Source organism: Anas platyrhynchos, chromosome 12 (genome assembly GCF_047663525.1).
Source record: "Anas platyrhynchos isolate ZD024472 breed Pekin duck chromosome 12, IASCAAS_PekinDuck_T2T, whole genome shotgun sequence".
Lineage (NCBI taxonomy): Eukaryota > Metazoa > Chordata > Aves > Anseriformes > Anatidae > Anas > Anas platyrhynchos.
In genome coordinates this window covers 16,670,172-16,691,201 of record NC_092598.1, presented here as the reverse complement: position 1 = coordinate 16,691,201, position 21,030 = coordinate 16,670,172, and positions in this window count along the sequence as shown.

Genomic DNA, 21,030 nt, shown 5'->3' with positions numbered 1-21,030 from the left:
CTAAAAACCTACTTAACTGAAAGTGCTGTAAATACAAGTGTTGAATATTAACTTTATGAGGTGCTTAACTGCACTAGATTGTAATGAATTATCTAGTTCTAGTGATGCTTTGACACATTTCAAATGAGAACCATAAGGAGTTAACTTATGGTCTTTAGTCCCTTTCAATAAGTTCAGTGATAATATAAGATCTCATTCGTTTCCCAAGGTACAGTCATTTTCAATAACATTTCATTGTAAAATACATGAGTATTTCTCCACCTAAAAATACCTGTGTTAGGATAAATATTGGTACAGCAGAATGTTTCCATATGCAAACATAATTTCATTTGCTCTGTGATTCATTAAAAAACACTAAAATGTATCTCTTTTGCCATTGTATTCTATTTTTCTCACCAATTTATGTATAAGTCTGTTCTTTTCATGTTTCTTCTGCCTTGAAGTTTTACATGTCAGGGATAAAAGGATTGGCAGAGCAGAGCTTTTCTAGCTGTCCCGCTTTCACTGAATAATCAATGTATAAATATGACTGTTTAAAGAGAAAATACTACACAACTCTACTATCTATACATATTGTGTGTACTTTTGTTGATAAAGAAGGAGTGGATTTACACTGGTATATACTTTGAAATGTGGGAGATTTTATATTTAAAGCAATATCCTAATCTTGGCCTCAATTCTTACAGTATGCATTATTTTATGTATGAATAAACTGTGCTTTCTTGTCTACCTTTACTAATGCAGGTCTAAAAAATAGCCTCCCTCCTGCTGTCATGTGCAATTTTGCTAAAACACAACTTGTTCTACCACACAAAACTTCCCTATAATATTATCAGAGAAGAAATAAAGTACAAAGCTGGTCAAAAAGTATGTTCACGGGAGAAGTCCTTCTTTAAATTTTTCTGTTGTCTTTCATTATGAAGCACACACATTGCCATCTGTCCAAATGATCCAGCAAACGCAGCAGCAAAAGCTAATGTCCTAGTGGAAGGCTTGGAACAGCTACGCCTTGTATATGGCATAGCATAATGATTAGGCTCCTTCTGTGACACCCGGGATGGCATGCTATGAGACTTACCCCATTCTTCAGATTGGCAACGTTTCATCAACCATATTTCAGATAGTCTAAAGTAGCCTCTATGACTATTTAAAGATGTGGATACTTCAGACTCTGCATTCCATGACACAAAGATCTGCTCTAGGCATATGGCTCCAGAGGCCATATACTGTTATCCCTCCTTATACTGAGTCATTTCTCACTCTGCAAATAATCCAGCTGGAATCAAAACTAAGATGTTTTCAACCAGATTTAAGCAAGTCTACTCTCGTGTTTAAGTGCTTCATTGGATGGATGCCTTAATTTTTCTGTTTGCAATCCTATCCAATAGCCATTGTAATCAGTGGAATAGAATTCTATTGTCTTCAGTGAGCTTTTGATAAAATTTTATTATTGCAAGTTCTTTATCCAGATTCTTTTCCCATTGTACATAACTACTTGCTACCTTTTATTTATTTATTTATTTAACATAAAGGTAAATATCTGTTCTGCCCAAAATTTATTGCAAACCTGGAATTTTATCCTACTTATTCTATTACAAAAATGCTGAAACTATATAAAGCTGGATGATGACCAACAAACCAACAAAGGCCACTCGTACTTTATAAAGATATTTTTGGATCTTAGCCACAATTTTAATTAATGGTAACTTCTAGGAAAAAAAAAATCTTATAAATTAGTTTTCTGCTTTGATATTATTCTTCAAATTCATATTTATTCCAGATGCCTTAAAATAGTTAGCTGCCTTGAATAGTAGCTGAAGGGTTTAAGTAATTTTTCTTCAATGTCTATGATATTCTGTGTGTCTTTAAGCAAATGACTGTGGTTATTCTACGCTGAGGTAACTCCACATATTGTCTACTCCAAACTGGTTATTTAAAATCCTAGATACATACAAATATAAATACATTATTCATATAGTGTTTGTTTCACACATGCCATTTTTCATTAATTCATTCAAAGCACTTAAAAGAATGAGCTATCAGTATTCCATTTCACAAGTAATAACTTGAATTACAAAAAGATAAAGTAAGTACCAAAAAAAAAAATGCTGGGAAATCAGAAGAAAAGTTGGGAATAGAACTCAGTCTTCTGAATCCCAAGACTCTGCCCTACCTTCTAGGCAATACTGCTTCCTGTAGTTTTGTATGCATACATATGTGCATGTGAGATGTCTGCCTGGGAAAGAAAACACCTTAAAATAGCCAATAGCTGTGCCGCAGTACTAAGCTTGCTAGTGCTCTTGTTTTGATAACGTCTGCACTGCATATACACATTGCCAAAGACTTGTAGTGTAAAACATGTTTCATTACCAGTAGTTATGAGAGCATATCAGTTTATGGGGAAGATTGTGCAGGTGGCAGTGAGTGTTATAAATATTTACGCTACTGCAAAGGAAAACTCCCTCCTGAAGGTGTTGGAAAGAGGGTCTCTGTTTTAAAAAAATGTGAAAATCCTTCCTCACCTTTTTTACCTGACTTTAAATCATTGAACAGACTTTCAGTGTCTACGCATCTTGTGGGATTTTTACCATCAGCAAAAATTGAGCTTTTGGTGTTCCCAAAGTATTCATTAAAAGCACATCTATGTTAACCCCATAGAAATGACTGATCACCTTATTTCTGTAATCCTGTGACTAATCATCACTAGCATGAGGTGCAAAAAATGCAGGTAATAGCTGAAAAAATAATTGTAAAGAAAATTGCTTCCATGATATACTGTACTTCCTGGAAAATGTGACATAATAGTCATGAATTTAAAAACAAATACTAGTGAAAAGAGCTGCAATGTAAAGATATTTTCCACATCTTTTCTTTTGTATTGAATATTTCTGTATGTGGTATTTGTCATTAACCTAGAAGGATTGTAATTTTCTTGTGATACTTCCAGAACCTCTTTGATCATTATAAGTCTTGTCTATAATAATTTCTTACGACTGTTTAGCAAACATAGTAGGATAATCTGCATCCCACTTAAAAAGCAGAGAAATATTCACATACTCTCATGTGAGTTCATGAGCAGTGCCTTCTGGATTTAAGTCAGAACCCTCTCCATTACCTCACATTCCCTGACACTTATTCACATCACTAAGAGAATTTAATTTACATCCTAAATGCACTTCCTGCTTCTCTTGATGGAACTTCCTCTAAATCACTTAAGCTTTTTCTAGAGTTGCATAGCCAGCTTCTGAAGCTGTTACATATAAAATTTCATAAAAACGCAGGTATCATTTTGGACATATTTTAAAATCCATATTTTTCTAAATCATTTTTTGTTTTGAGGCCACGAGTCACACTCCGAACGTAATGAAGCTTACAGTGTCCTTTAATGGATTTTAAACTGCAGCATCAGGTCCACTTAGGCACTTTACTTGTTTTCTAGTTTATTCTCAAACTCTGCAACAGTAATGTTAGGAAATCTTGTAACTGAAGCCAACATCAGGAAAAAAATCAGGAAATGTTTGCAATTTTGGTTCACTATAACTCATTTTCAGAACACAAGTTCCCTTTCTTTGTACACATAAATGTCATGTGAAGGACATATAAAAGTTTAGTGAAAGGGGCCCTATTAAAAGCAACAGTGACATTAAGCATGAGCAATGAATAAAATGTATAATTTCAGAATCATAAAAACACATAGTTTCATTAGACTGGCGTGTGGTAGTTCTCTCCTGTGTCTCAGAAGAGTTGGTATTGATCTGACTATGAAGCTGTGACAATAAAACTGTACTCTATTGACTGCAGCTGCAGGGTCTCCAAATATTATTTATTGAGGCAAGCAGAACAGCAAAGCAAAAGCACTGCCCCAGTAATAAGTGGTAATTGCTGGGAAGTGAGGCATTGCACTCCCTATTGACCCTTGCATCCTGAAATTTCGATGGATTATATTTAACTCCATTAGGATTGGCATTATCAAATTACATAAACCACATTATAGAACAACCAGCCTCAGTTTAGATCATTGATTTTCGATTATACTGATCTTCCATATGCTTCAGAAGTTGCTTCTATTACCACTGATATGATATCAGTGTTGATCTGTAGGGGAGGAGGGACTGTTTTATTACAATGAGATAAATGGCACAGAAGAAAAAAAAAAAAAAAAAAAAAAAAAAAAAAGTAACTACTGCTTTAACAATGGTCCTCCTGACAGAAGGACCTAAGTTTTCCTGTAAATTGAAATTTTTTTATATTAAAAACTGTGTACCTTATAAGGAGAATGACTAGCATAAAATTTACATACATTTCTGATGCTTCCTTTTTTGTGTGTGTTAAATGTGTTAAACATTTAGCGTTAAATTCTTACTCTGTGTAGATCTATATATTAACAGTTAAGCTGTCGAGTTTGTGGTATGATGTGTTACCTTTTTAAGATAAAATATAATTTAATGGAATATCTCATTAATACCTGGTTGTATAGCTACCACCAAGGTGCAGCAATATGAACTTTTAAGTCATCCAAATTGGTATGTTCTCAAAGTAATTAAATTATCAAGGGTTTATCATATTCTTCTTACCCTCTGTCAAAGAGACTCTTCATTGAATTTGAATCTTCATTTTTACAGAGCTCTAAGGTTCACAAAATTTTGATTATAAACCTAATTCAGAGAAGATGCATGTTTATTATAGCAGTTTGCTAAAGTTCTTTAAAGAGTCATGAGTTTAACTCCAGGGAGTACTAGCTGATAACTAATGATAACTCACGATAACTGGACTCGGGTGATGTATATTGCATATACTATTTTTTTTTTCTGAAGGTTACAGTGAGTTTACTGCATTGTACTAGGTATCATCTTTTCCTTTCTAGTTATTTCTTCAAATATTTTAGATTTTATCTGTGTCGTAAACTGTCTAATGCTCTAGTTAGGAGAACCACTTGGAAGGCTTAAAAAAAATGTCTGTAAAGAAATAAATAATAAAGAGTTTAAGAGGCATTGATAAAAAGCTCCCTATTTATAAAAGTGATGATTAAAAGTCTCTCTCAGTGCTTACCCATTCATTTCCATTAGAGTTCAATGTGAAGATTAGTTTCCAATACTAATTATTCCAACTTGCAATCTTTCTTCCTTTTTCTTAACGTCGAATGTGGCTACAAAAGTTACTGGTACCCTCAAAAGGCTCTGCCTGGGTAGGAATTTCACCCTCAGTTTCAAACACTAACTGCTGACATATTATAAACTTTTCTGATAAATTCATGTCTGAAAGCTGTCAGAATAGAACAAATTAATTCAGAAAGATGAAAATTATTTTGAAGACCATTTAAACAGTAAGATTTCAGTAAAAAAAATATTAGAAGCATAATAATATATGGATTGAATGGTGTGGCATTGCAATGGAAAAAAAGTTCTTTAAATGTCAACTGAAGATCGCTATAGGGCTATTATTGTCTGAAATTAACTGGTTGAGAAATGGCCCGAAGACAGAGAGGAAGATGAAATTCCAATGAAGTCTCAGTATGTTTTCATTGCACAGAAGACCAGATTTTATCTATCAGTATTTCAGATTTCATCCATAAAGTTACACTGTAACTACTTTTAACCACAGTAAGGAAAAGTGTTTGTTTGTTGTTTTTGTTTTTCGTTTGTTTTGTTTTAAGCCATTTCACTTCTTAGTAGGGAACTATCTATTGCTAAATTCTCTTTCCTTCTGAGCATGAATGTTAGGACACAGGCTCGTCTGTTAAGTACAATTCTTTGTAAAGCGTATTTCTCTAATCCATTCAACTTTATGTTGAATTTAACAGGCATTTTAGTAATCATGTTTTCCAAATGTATAGGGAACAGCTGAGCAAAATGTCAAGAAAACCACAGTGTATAGAATTTCTGTTTGGTGATAAATGTCTCTCCCTGAGTAGCAAATGTAGCTAGCTGACTCTTTAATGCTATGCTGTAGTTAAATAATAGGTTATAAACAGTCAGGCTAATGACTTCAGTATTATAACAGCTCTAGACCTCCTGGATGTAGCTAATAATTAGCATTGAATGTCATGTGTCGTGTTCTGGCCTCTTGATTTTTGTTTCAGTCTTGGCATTTCAGAACCATGATGTACTAAAATAAGGTTGTTAAATTAAGATCCTGAAGAACAGGCTATATTAGGAAGTGTGTACATTTGTAAATTTTAACTGGGAAGATATTTGATATTGAATCTGCTTCTAAAAGCCCTCAGTACTTTTTAATTGCTATAATCCTATTAATCAAAAATAGAAATTAATTATATGATGAAGACTAATAAATATGGTTATGTAGGATATGGATGAAGTATTAAGTACCATGAAACAAGAAGGCTTATATTGTCATCAAGACATACAAAAATCTGAAGCCTGTTTTATCTGACATATATTGCTTTGACAGAAAATAGCTTTAAAAAAAAAAAAGTCACTAGGGAAGAAGGGAGAAATGACAACTCTAATGGAATAGAATATATATACTAATATATACATATACACATCTGAATTACATAGATATATAAATGCAATATGACTTACATGGATCTTTTCAGATTACTGTAGTTCTATAACCTTTTGCTTTTTCTGCTTGATTATCTACTTATTTTTTGTCATTTGAAAGTATATCATTTTAGTATATAAACATGAGTTTAGGACAAAAATATTGCAAAAATGATCAGTAAACATTTTTTTTATTCTTTGCATATTGATTTCAATAACCATTCAGTAGTTCCAGGACCATTTATTCTTTTCAAAGAGAAGGCTGACACACTGGTTAAGCTTGAAGGCTGGTATTCAATTTCCTGCTCCCCCATAGGCCTCTTTTGTGATTTTGCCAATTCACATAGCCACTTTGTACTTTAATTCCCTCTCACTATAGCAGAGACAGTGGTACCTTCTTATATCACAGTTATGTCTTAGGGAACATTAGGAATATGAGATAAGACAACAGAGGTCACATAAAATATTTCATACAATATGACAGATGCATTTTTTTAAGTGGAACCTGCATAAGAGTACTCTTTTTGGAGAATATAAGGAACAGCTCTATTGTTTGAATGTGTTCCCCTGTTTTATGATGAACCATCCTTCCCCTCAAAGAGAGTGCTATAAAAACTATGATATCAGGAAAAATAAGGTGGGGTACATGAACTCACCTTTTTTTTTTCATTATTCAGTAAAAATGTTGCCATTTATTGATATATTTGCTAAAAGCACATTACTAATTCATTATTCATTTTACTGCTGGATTTTTATTTATTTATTTATTTTAATTTCCAGTATTTATTTTTGCTACATGACAAAGATTAAGACTGGTATCCTTGCTAGAGGAAAAACATGCTAAAGAAAATCTTATTTTCTTTATAGAAAGTCTAAGTTCATACTTATGTAGTGATTTGATGAGTGAAGATTGCAATACTCTCCCTCAGTGACAGGGTCAGCTCTGAGAATGAAGTTCACCCTTTTATGTAGCAGAATATTATTTACATATCCCTTGGGCTCTGCTTGTTCTCTTCCCAGTTTACAGAGTGAACTGGGGACCCTGGGAGAACAAATTGTCCATCATTTAAGCATATTGATTCAAATCAGTCTTGTACAATTAGTAGCTCAGTCAAGAGCAGCGTGGTTTCAAAAGATGGCTATGCCTTCTTCTTGAATGCAGATGTAAAAGTGCTGCGTGCACATATGCACTGACTTTCACAGCAATCTCGTCTTTCATGTCAACGATAGCCGCACAATCATTTGCAATTGCGGCAGTTTTTCAAGGAGTTATTTCACAATCAAATAATGTCTCAAATCATGTTTCCTGCGTATATGGTTCTCTTAATGTTTTTATGGAGTAAATAAATGCTGTTTCACTTACTTCCATGAACTTAGCTGGCAGTGGTAAAAAAACCTGCATATCAGGTTTATTTTTTTCTAGCATGACTGGTCAAATTCAGGAGCTAAGTTGCATATCTGTAATGAGAGCTGAAAAAAATCCAGAGGACTCCTAAGACATTTTAGAAAACACTACTCCCTTGTTCCTGTGGCACTTATATAGCTGCCTCTTAAAAGGAAGAATTCTGATTTTGAAAGAAATTACTACAGCTTGGCATCAGACTGCAAAATGGGAAACTGTTTTCCATGACTAGAGTAAAATCTGACAAAATTTCACTGTCTCATAAAGAGCTGTTTATTATTTTATAATTTAAAAAATATATATTTCAAAGTGATATCACGCTTATTCACTTAGCATATACTTCACTAGTGTTTAGATCTTTCACATTTAAAAGCTTTCTCTATATCAAAATGCTAGCAAAATGCATTTAGTGTCATTGAATAAAAAGACAAACATCTATGTTACAAGCATACTTCCGTAAAATAACAGTATTTGGCTAATCAGGTAAGAACCATTTGAAATAAGTTTTATCACAACATTGCAGGATATATTAACAAAGACTGAAGGAGACACCAGATTTTATGGGAAAATAGCAGGAATTATAGTAAGGAATGATACTAAGGAATATCATTTTAAGTTATTTTCTTTAACAAGTGGGATAGCTGGAGAGTTGTGTGAGCAGGCAGTAGCAGCAGCTATTTGAGATCTCTGAGAATTATTAATTGGGAAGCCAGGAGATGTGGAGACATCTGGTCCCTCATGACTAAAGTTTGAGAATCCGTCAAGATTCAGAAAAGGCTTACTGGTTCTAGGTCCCATATTTTCACTCCCTGCAGGAATGATACAGCAGTAAGCCAAGGGAACAGACACTTGACAAAGGAATATTCTAGATAGTGAAAGTACAATTTAATTATTTGAATTTATATTGCTGCTTGCCTAATGGCATGTAACAACCTTGTGTGCACCTCAGGTATGTAACTATTGTCACAGTACATGACTTAGAGTTGCACAGATTGTCTCCTGAGTAAGAAAAATTTTTAGAGTTCCTGCATTTCCTTTAACTGGAGCTTAAACCAGTTGTGTCCTGCTGATTTATTATTATTTATTATTATTATTTTAAAGAACTCTTTCCCAAAACTGTTCCCAGATGTCATGACAAAGCATTTCTAAGGTTGTCTCATGAAATCTCAAAGATTTTCCAGAGATGGCATGCAACAACCCACTTTGCAAGTGATGAGATTGGTTCTAATCTTCTGTCTGCGGGTGGGAGGTTGTTGAAATAGCAGACGTGAGCAAGGCGGGGGTTGTTTGCTTTCTGGTATCTTTTCTATGTGACGCTTTTCAGAGTTATCTGGTGTCATCGAAGTGCTTGACAGGCCTTACATGCAAGTATAATGGCATTATTTGTGCCGTGTTAGTTTAGAAGTGGAGAGTGCAGCTTAGAGAGCTTGGATGTAGTAGCAAAGGATAGCATCTTTTGCTAATGTTGCCAATTCGGCATTTGCTGCCTGACATGCAAAGTGACTGGCTACCAGGGAATGCATCTCAAGGGGGAAGCAAGGGAAGAAGGCAAGGGGAAGTCTTCTCTTTGGAGATGTGGGACACAAACAGGAAAAATATACTATTCTGCTGTCATCCTACACTGCTCCTTGAATACTTGATCCTGCTGTTTTCTGTGTCTATACTCTGCCAAACATAAAAGAAATGCTGTTCAGTCCAGCCTTCATTAGGTAACATGGGAATGTACACTATCATACCATGTCATGAAATTGTTGGACTCAATGTGGATATGTAAGAAGTTGCTGGCATTAGAGATAACATCAGCTGGCTCTAGATAAAGCAGCCTGCCCTAAGGGGAGGGAGTGGGTGGGAAGGGGAGTGGAATAAGCATTTCAAGCATCTTCACTGCAGTGACTGCCTAGCCTGATCACATCATTTTGAATGGGATAATAAAGAATAAAGATTTATGTGGTAGAATTAGTCCTGAAACTGCACAATATCTATTTATTTTTAATGTTCTAAAACTCACTGTATTTTTATTGTAGAAGCTATGAAGCTTCCACTATGACAAATTCTGTTCTCAGCTTCACAAGCACTGCACAAAAAGCACACAACATGTTGCATGTGTCCAGAACTGCAGTGAGAACCTCTTGATTTAAACTTATTTGTCCTATTCAAGTGATTCAGCATGTAATTAAGGTCTATCACATTATAAAAATTAGCCACAGATCACCATTTGTTACAAGTGTGACTCACAGGGGCTAAGCCTGTTTAATATTCTGTCTGGCAGCAAAATGTTCGAGGGCAGAATCCAGATCAATACACACAATTTTTTTCCAGCCTTCCCTGCGGTAGCAGTGTTGTACATTTTGGCATCTCTGTCTTGCCAACTGCAACGAAAGAAATTGTCATTCAAAATAAGACCGATTAAAAACTGATGTCCTTAAAAAAATAGCACTGCAGACTTTTTTTTCTTTTGGATCCACCATGTTCAGCAGACCACCATGGCATGAATTGCCATTAATATGTCATTTCCCTTTCCTGTTATCACAATATAAAAGACCTTAGCTCTGACCTTTCTATCAAAACATCCTTTGTTTAGAATGAAAGCTATTCACTGTTAGACCCTTATCTATAGAGCTTAGCCAGCGGATCAAATCCAAAGAGCAGAATTCGTTTACTTTGTATTAAATGAGCTCAGTTAAGAAGTTTCAATTTTGGCAGAAAGGTGCATTAATCACAAGGAAAAGAACAGATCTCACTTTTCACAGCTTCTGGTTTACTTTCAATACAGTTACACAGTAAGGCTTTTGTTCCTTAAAAGTAGCACTGTATTTAAATACAGTAAATATAACAAAATTACCTTCTTAAAATTACACTAGAGTTCCTACAGTACAGGATGTCCATAATGACCTCAGTGTTGCATGACTAACTTTACGGCTTCAAAAAGCTTCTAAATTAGTTTGGACAGATGGGTTTTATCCAGAGGAAATCAATGAGTTTTTGTGAGTCTGACTTAATTTTTATGCAGCCAGTACTTTGAGATGAAATTAAAATATGTATGAAAAACATATTAAAGTTTCCCTTGGGTTCATAGTTGTTTGTACATTTACAAGGTGTTAAAGAGATGATTTAAAAACTAACTATATAAGGGATCAATGCAAGTATACTATGATTTATGGTCTTTCATGACATTTTTGACACTTCTGGCCTAATGTCTTATGTGTTTTGAACCACTAATTATCTTTTAATTCATAAGGGCTTGGTGGGATTTTATAAGTGTAATATAATATATAGAGCTGTATCACATGGAAAGTTTTAGAAAAAACACACTTTACAGGTTGTGTTGAGTAGGTAACAGTTGTAAATAAAGATGTGCCGCACTGGTTAAAAAGCCACTCGGTCACAGTACCCCCAAATGGGGAGGGGTTCCCCACGTGCCAGCAAACCTGGCAGATTTTTACCTCACTGTTCAGTACTGAGAGTTAAAATCTGCACAGGTTTTGGTCACACATCACATTTCTACTTGAGCTTTAAAATACAAATCAGAAAGCAAAAATCTGTTTTTTCTGGATTAGTGCTGTCACCGTGTAACAAACCCAACCCAAAGATTTAGCCGTCTGCTCAGCTGTGATCTGATCACCTCCAGGACTATACGACAGCAACAAGTGCAGCAGTACTTATGGTTCAAAAATAAATAATGTGGGAAAGCATTCATTATTCCTGAAAACCAACAGTTTCAAGCCCACACTCACAGTCCTTGAAGAAAAATGTAAAGAAAAGTACCAACAAAACCTTTGATGTACTCAAATTTGATACATGTTGCAAAAATAAATATAAAAAAAAATCATATGAATGCTAAACATCTAAGCAATGGACAGAAGCTGGAAAGTTCTGCAAATTCTTAAGACATGAGCATTTCATACTGACCTGTTTAACAGACATGACTTGAACCTGTAATTGATTGAGAGCATGTGGGAATGTTCCCATAATAGATCCTAAATTATCCAAGGCTAAAAATCTCATATATCATTCTGTTTTCTTACGTCACCAGTAGGTACTATATAGACTAGAGACTTATGCTACTGTATCATCTTTTAAAACACTTCCTTCTCTTTTCATTTTCTTATTAATTATTTCTTAAACATAGCAATTTTCAACATCGAATTAGCTGAAAAAATAAACTTTAAAAAGTTTGTTTCCCACTACAGTGCAGTCATTAGCAGAGGACATCTGGTACTTTTCCCCAAATGGTCCTGTGGTCTTTTTGTAGATGCAATGATGGTTCAGTGTGTTTTTTCACTGTTCTGGTAAAAGGAGTCTAAAATAATGTGAAATATGTTGCCCAGCTATATATTCAGACAAACCTACTGAAACTGTGTTCATCAAATGTAGCCTTTAATATGTGGACTATAATTAGATGCAGCCTGACGTTTTCCTTCTCTTTTCTGAATCTCCAAATACATATAAAATGTTTATTGTTAGTTTGTAAATGCCTGACCATGCATAGATAGATGCCCGTTTCTTCAGAATGCGTGGATTTCATGTGAGTCTGGTTTTTAGCTCCTTGTAACAACTAGAAAAAAAACAACTTCAGAGAAAAGAAGGCAAAGAGTAGAAAACTTTTAGATAATTACAGCTCTCCATGGAGAGTAAATTTTAAGAGGCTCAGTAATGAAATATTGGTTGCCAAGAATCTAAGCAAAAGTATTATTTCTTATAAAACATTTACCCTGTTTTTGTGGTAATTTCTGATGATGATGATCAGTGTCGGTAAGTGTGCTGTATCTTACCAAGGTATCTTCTTTTCTGTAGAGAGTACCCTAAAGTAATAGAACTGTTTTATTTTCAGCAAAATATAACGTCTCTTAATCCAAGCTGTTCTAGATTCTCTGCCATATCTATGCTTACAGTAGAGTAGTAGTAAAACTAGAGAGAAAAACAATCCACTGACAACATTTTCAAAAGGGAAAGAAGTGCTGGCTTCAACAGATTGTAAATGAAGGATATCGTTTTAATACTGCTTTCAAGCTGTACTTTCCCTTTGAAAGTTCATTCTTTGCCAGTGGTCTACTACTTACTGTCAGCACTTCCTCTCAAAGCATTCTGACAAGGCTTTAATGTACATGATAATCAGCATCAAAAACAAAAAGCAAAAAAAAACCAAACAAACAACAACAAAAATACCAACCAACCAGAAAACCACACCCCAAAACAAACAAAAAAAACTATCAAAGATAAGACATTGGATATTACTGCACACTAAAATGTCCAGGAAACTGAAGGTCAGATGGAATTTCTGAAAACAGACATGGAACATGCAGGCCAAAGCATCACCTGCCAGTCCCAAGAATAGACACAGAGAGAAACTCATGATTTTGACAGATTTTTGCAAATGTTTCAACCCTAAATTAGCCTAATACAAGTTTAAATAACTAAAGCAGCATCTAGTCTTTGCTCAGTAAATGCTTGAAAGGAAATTTCATTTGATTAGCGTACAGTCAAAGAAAGCTGTTCTGTCTATAGGAAGCAGGTTTTACTCTAGTAATCTGTCTCTCAGTTCTGCATCATCCAGGACACTGACAGTAGAAGACTTCTATGCATCTCTAATTTCAAAAAAAATCCTCTTGAAATATATTTTTCTCCTATTAAAGGTCAATATTTCAAGGCAGACTGAAAACGGAATATGAAAAATGTCCTGCAGTAGGAAAGAGGAAAAGTACCAGCCAGAGAATAGCCTTTCTCTTTTAGTACATTGCTTTATCTCTTGTTCTGGGTATCTACATCTAGCTCTACTTCTAGCTCATTGTTAAGGTCTTCTTTCTACCTGTTTTGGGGTCCATGGTCACCAATTCATTCTTCTAACTTCTAGTCAGGGACACACAGGACAATAAATAAATTTGGACCAAATATGAAGAACACAGCACTGCTGTCAGTGCAGTGCTCTGAGGACAAAGGTCATCTTACTATTGGATCAGCTGAATCATGCAATGCGATGCAATGTTTCAGGTGCTTTTGGTTTTATTTTTATTATGGAAAAGCCTCTACATGGAATCAGGGAAACTATGAAGTCTTGAACTCTGTGCTCAACATTACTTTCAGCTCAACATTGTACCCTTAATTCATTTTGATCACTTTGCTTACACAGCTTCTGATGATTTCAGTGCTTCTGTTCTTTTATACAGCTATTGATAAATATTTCCCCTCATTCTCCTTTCCACCTACAGACTGTAGGTGGACAGACTCTGTGTATAGCAATATTACATATATGTATATTAATATATACATGTATACGTTATATGCATAATATATATATGTATATTAAAAATATACATTTTCCGCCTTCAAATATAGAAACATTTGATACACATAGTCAACTTCTGTGTGAGTGGATACTCACTGAGGAACTCAAAGGGAAAATTTGCAATTATTTCTACATCCAAAATCTAATCTTTAATATCCTAAAGGCAATTACAGTGTTTCCAAGTTTTTATTAAATAGTAGAACTGTACAGCAAGCCTCAAGAAATCTATATTGGTATTGGGTATTTTAACAACATACAGGAGAAAGTTTAGTATCTTTGAATAACATACTTGCATATGTAATTTGGTTACCTTCTGGTAAAGTGAATCATGCTACTGTGTATCAGAAAGCTATGTAGAGAGTGGATTTGAATTCTGTATTCTGTAAGCATAATGTAAGCAACGTAACCTTCTGGAAAACATTGCAATTAGATGCTAAATTACTTTACAGTTCTTAAGCGCATGAATCAAGCTAAGAAATAATCTCCCCAAAACTCATTAATCAAAGCAAGTATATAACATTCCTTAACTAATGCTGTCATTCCATTAAATGCATATACAGAAGTCTTTCTTTTTTACTTCTTTCATATCTGTTTACATGCATATTGAAGAAATATACCCAGCACTGGTAGCAGTGCTTCCAGTAAAAAAGTACCATGAAAACAAACTTGTAATAAAAAGACTGATTATTTGTAGGGATGCATGAAGCACCTCATAGAAGCAGAGACATACAAAAGTAGTTGGAGGAGTTAAAAATGTAGACACAATCCACAGCACATTTCACTCAATCTGAGTTTCTCTGCATTTCAGATTCTAAAAGAAAATAAAAACTGAAAGTGAAACTCAGCTTGAGAGCACTAGATTTTATCTTATTTTACATCAAAACCTAAAAAAAACTGTGAATTTTTCTTGCTTTCAGCATGAAACTATAAATCACCTCAGGTTTGCTCAAACATTTAATTAACCTTAAGGTCAGTTCCTCAGGGTTAAATGCTGTTGTCACTGGAGAAAACGGGATTTTTGCCATTGACTTCAATGCAATCTAGTTTTGGCTGCTAGTGAATTAAAGTGAAACCAGTTAGTATGGGCTGGGGAAATACTGTAAGATAAAAGTGAATAAGTACTTAGTAGGATTAAAGTAACAAAGCAGGAGATATTATTTAGAATTAATTAGTCATCTTTCTCTATTTATCAGATTTTCTAGTTAGTGAAAAAATTGAAATCTGGTATTTTTTGCCAAGATTTTTTAACATCTTAAAAATACTCAACTAAAAATACTCAAAACTAGACAAAATTTCCAAATGTCTTTGGTACCAGTCACAGCGGTAGGAAAAATATTTGCAATAACTCTTCAAAATTGTTAGTTGCGTTCAAGATAGAAATTTTAAAATAAAGGGTTTGAAGTATAAAGGAAGATTTGAGCATGTGGATCACTAGTGCTAGCTTTTGGTGCAGATATGGAAATGCACATAGGCATTAGAAAGATTTTAGAAAAGTCTTTGAGATCCTACTCAAAGTCCTAGTATAACTATCCTAGGTGCTTTGAAAGTATCATTTTTAGCCCTTAACAAAACCCACCAAATAAACGTAAACAAATCAGGTAGGTACCAACAGACAGATATGGAAGTCATTAACACAATCCAGAGCTTTAATGGAAGTCTTTCCAGTGATCACTATGGGAATCTCAATTGAGCCCTGAGGCCCTGATTCAACAAAGCATTTAGGCCCCTAACTTCCCATTGATTTCCCATTTAAATTAATGGGAAGTTTGGGCCTAAATACTTCATTAAACTTGGGACTAAATGATTAGGCTTTGGGAGTATTTTCAGCACACTGCATTCTTGATCACTTACAGAATTATTTGAAAGGGCTTCTTTGCATTTGGAATTTCATCTTATCTGTCACTAAAGCAAAAACACTTGCCCCATTTGTTAAATTTTTATTGCATGGGTCTGCCCTAGAAAGTCAAAGAACATTAGCCATATATGCACCTTTCTGCAATTATATATATGCCTTTCTCCATTTGTATTTTCCAGATCTGCCTACAGGCAAGTGCTGTTGTGTGAATCAGCATATTACCAGAAAGACAGTAAAATAAAGTTTTACACTTGTAACATGAAAATAGCTTACGAAAGAAAGGCAAATCTAGTCTCAGTATGTTGAACCTGAATCCTGCATATATGCTATCATAGCTTTACAGGCAGAGGATGCTAAAAGGGGATTCCAAAGGTGTCACAAAATTCTGCCTGCTTTTCTGATAGGAGCAGGATTTTATTGCTGCCTATGGAAGGACAGCTTGATCTGTAGATGTGTCCATACTATACACCATTTGAGGAAAATAAATTTACTTAAAAGATTCATACAATCTGCTGTAAAAAGAATATATATTGAATAGAAAAGGTATGCATACATTCAAAAACCCATTTCATTTGGGAATAGCTGATTATGCTGTCTATAGATTTCAAGATAAAATTATTAACAACTACATTAATTCAACTTGAAGGTCAGTTTTCATATTAATCTCTACTTCTCTTCATTCATGTGTCCATTTTTGTCCCCTTCCTTGTTTTTCTCTATTTGTACTAAATAAGTACTATACTCTGAAAAAAACAGCATATGTAAACGAAACAAGAAAAAGTTTCTTCAAATAAAAATTGCAATTTCAATTTCAAGGCTATTTCATATATATCTATGAGGCTGAAGGAAAGCTGGTAAAGCCACATGTCACTTAGGTTTGAGACACTACAAATTCTGTGACAGCTTAATTTCATTGTTATTTTAAAATTGATAGACATCTTTAAACAACTGAGAGAACTTATCATACATTTAACTTTACATGGGAGTAATTGTGCATTCCATCTCTAGTTAGGAACATACATCAGGATTTGTAGGATTAATATAGATTTCAATGGTCTGCTGATCTAAATTTAGAGGGCAAATATGAACAGAACAACGGAAACTTTCTACTGACATTTGGCCCTTAAATTTAAATATAAACCCTGATTATTATTATTATTTTGCAGACTGTAGTGAAAAAAAAAAATAAAAAATGTTTAAACAGATTACCCCAATATCAATTTAAAGGGATGGATTCTGGATTTTTAAAAAGCAACGGGCAGAATATGCTTTACTATATGGCAAATACGCTAGCAGAGCTCACTCTTGAGACAACCATATCTGATTTTGCCAATCCTGCATTCTGAATGGGTTATAATTCAATGTGATAGCTATGATTTTTGACATGATGAGATCTGGCTCAGATCATAAAGGGTATACAAATCAACTAATATAGATTAGATGCTACCGTGGTCCATAACTGTTAAATGGGGTCATGGTTTCTCACTAGCTAATAGACTCTTATGTACTAAATTATTTCATGGAATTCAGTGCCAACTATTTGTCATATGAATGAAATGCATAATCTTAAGTAATTCATTTTAAAATTGTTTCCTCTTCTTGCTTCTGCTTTGTATGTATTGCTGCAAAGATAAATTACTTAGCTAGTCTTCTGTACTAACACTAGTAATAGTTTTAGTTATCAGTGGGCTCTGCATGGTCAGTTGCTATTCTAAATGGGAATGAAAATACTAGGATTTTACTCTCCATAACAGGTTAGAAATTACAAGTGCTTGTGTGGTATCACAAAACTTCCAAACAATGACTTCCCACACCAGAAGTCTGTTCTTTTGAGGCAGTCATTTAAGAAAAATTTGACATCCTAATAGAAGCAGTGAATTGGAGTTCTAAGTAGCATGGTATGTCTTAAATTTCAATTGATGTTTTATATGAAGATTGGAGAATATAATTTTTTTCTGACACATTCAAAATTAGCAATGGACTTATATTCAGGAAACAAGGCCATAATTAATGGTTATTGTCAGTCCAGTTTCACAGCACCGTGTGAGGAAAGTGTGTAATATCTTCAAATGTGTTGACAGGCAACCTCACCAAATTGCCAGGCTCATGTTCCCTTTTCCTTATGCCAGGTAGTAGAGTAGTTAGTTAGTACTGTGCTGTGGTTTGGAAGAGAAACTCTTAAAAAAAAAAAAAAAAAGGAAAAGGGAAGGGAAAGGGAAAGGGGAAGGGGAACGGGAAGGGGAACGGGAAGGGAAGATATGGAGACAGATAGAGACAAATAGATGCAGAGACTCAAACTGAAAAGTCTAAATATGTATCTAAATGGAAATGCAAGTTATTCTGACAATTTTATAATAAAGTCAGATAATGTTCTGTATCATGTCAATAGCCTGATGTCTCATGTTAAACTTGAGGCTTGGTAGGTACATGTTGGAGCCTAATAACATTACTGGAGAAGGATGAACATTATATATTTAATAGCTTTTGTTAAAAATAAAATAAGGTGGTTTTAAGGTGAAGCGGATATGGTCAATAACATGAAAGAATGTCCATTCTGCATGTTGGTGATACTTAGCAAGAAAATCACAACATTGTCATCTAATCAAAGAGATGCAAATAGTCTGAATGGAAGCTGAGGTAGAAAGATACTTTTCTCTCAACACTCAGTTGAGAAGTTCACAGAGCTGTTCTTTAGAACTCAACTGTCAGTCTGTTTCTATACCAAAGCAGCAGAACATCTACATTTTCATTACTCCAGTAATTCCTTGCTTCTTAAATCAGAATAAAAGGCGTTTTTTTTGGTTTTGTTTTTGTTTTTTTTTTTAATTTTAATCAAGATAATGAAAATAATGAGCAGACCAATAAATAAATAGGATGGATGACATCCTGATAAGTATTGTGCAAATAAGGGTTGGAGGAAAAGTTTATAAATGCTTTAGGAGACATTTGTAAATGCTTTACTCTACTGGATACTTGACTTTTATAAACAATACATGACACTTCAGAATAACCATATTACTGGCAAGAAAGTCCATACAGAGAACTAATGTCATAATGAAAGGAAAGGAGAAAAAAATACAAATGTAAATGAGGAAGAACAAGAAAGCAGTGATAAAATGTGATGAGGAGGCAAAACAGGTAGAGAGAAAAGACTAGCTGTTCTCTTACACACTCATTGCCTATGTTACTCTGCAGATCTATCGCTGGGTTTGGAAAATATCAATGAAACACTTGGGTTTCATTTTAGGTTTTATTCTGAAAAATTAAGAGCTTCATCAGTCTGTCTTGCTTAAATCACAAATATTGTATATTGTATAGTGTATATTGTTATTTGTCACAGATAATCAATAAAAATACGAAAGAGTTAACTTGCTATAGAATGCTTGGGAGGTCTATAATGTCCCTGATAATAGTATATAACACCTATTAACAGTGATGGAAATTAGGAGTGTGCTCTGACAAGAAAACCAGACTCCTCTATGCTTATGGGCTTGAAAACTATGGAAATGCCAGAAAGTTATGTTTGACAGCTAGCTCAGTGTTATCATATTTGATCTCTTCCCAATGACCTCAGTACCAGGTTAAATATTGCTTGCTACTACTACTGAGAAAAATATTTACAGAGTTTTGTTGGAGAAATGTTTTCCTGTTTAGAAAAAAACACTTTAAAAAAGAGTGTTGCAATGACCTGGTCAGACGAGAAGGGGGTGGAAAGCAGGGTCTGCTGGTTATAATTAGCTGCTGCAGTTGGTTGCTGCACTGATGCAATAACAGATCAGCATCAAGGATCAGATACAGACAGAGACTTGGGACAAACAGTAGGAAAAGTCCGCTTTTAAACTTCCACATTTGTAAAGGGAGGCAAAATGAATGAATAATCAAGCTAGATGGAAGATTCTACATTTGATTGTGGCTAAATTGTCATGGTGATTGTTATAGCTAAATTGTCTTCTTGCTGTGGGTCATTGTGTAGGTTTAGGATGGGCTCAGGAAGAAATGATATCTCTTCAGAGTGTTGCATACCTGACACCTACACATGAAATGGAATACAGCGAGGACAAATGTGGTATGCCTGAGGTTCAGGTTAAGTTAGTAAAACCCAATCTACTTTAGATGTACCATTTTAAAATACATATTGTGAATACACTTTATAATGAAAGTACCTTAAATTTTTTGTGTTTCTTGCTTTAGTTATTAAAAAAAAATAAAAAAAAATTACTCACTGGATAGTTTTTTCAGTCCCACAAATCTCTAGTTAAAATATTGATATAAATTCTGTGCAGCTCCTTCTCCCTCCTCATACACATGCGGTACAGAGGTCAACATACAGAAGACGTGCAGAGTTATTTCAGCTGCTCTGCACTACCTTACATGCTCTGCTAAGCATATCAACAATTTGGCCAGTGCAGTAGAATATGCAAGAATGGGGAGGACCCCACATCCCGCCTTCGGGATTTCTGAAGTTATTCTCTCTTAAGCTGTAAAACTCAAATGCCCAAGATAAATAAACTTCTTTTCAGTTCATCATCCTGGTACTTAGAGATGTTTAAAACTGTTCCGAGATGCAGAAGCATTTCATCCTTGGTTCCAGCACTCACCTTACTCAAATACGTATTTGAAAGAATTAAAACTTTAATTTAAAAACAGAACACTGCTCTACGTATCTATGTTTGCTTTAGTGAGTGAAGGGAAAAGACTGATGGCAGATGCCATTTGATGGGTTTTGAAGCCTTTTTTTGGACTTCAATTGGATGGATTCCCTGGAAGTTAATATGTTTGCCAAGAAGACCTTTAGCTGTCCTGCATATGATTCCCTGGTATTTTTAATAAAAATGTAGTATTTTAAATCCATCTCTTGTGTCCTAAAACAGATTTTGTCTTAAGCAGCTGTGCTTAAATTGTAAAATCTCACCCTTGTGTCTGGTTTCACATCTGGCAACACCCAGCTAACAGCTACAACTTACTTAGAGTAATTAAACGAGGTTTT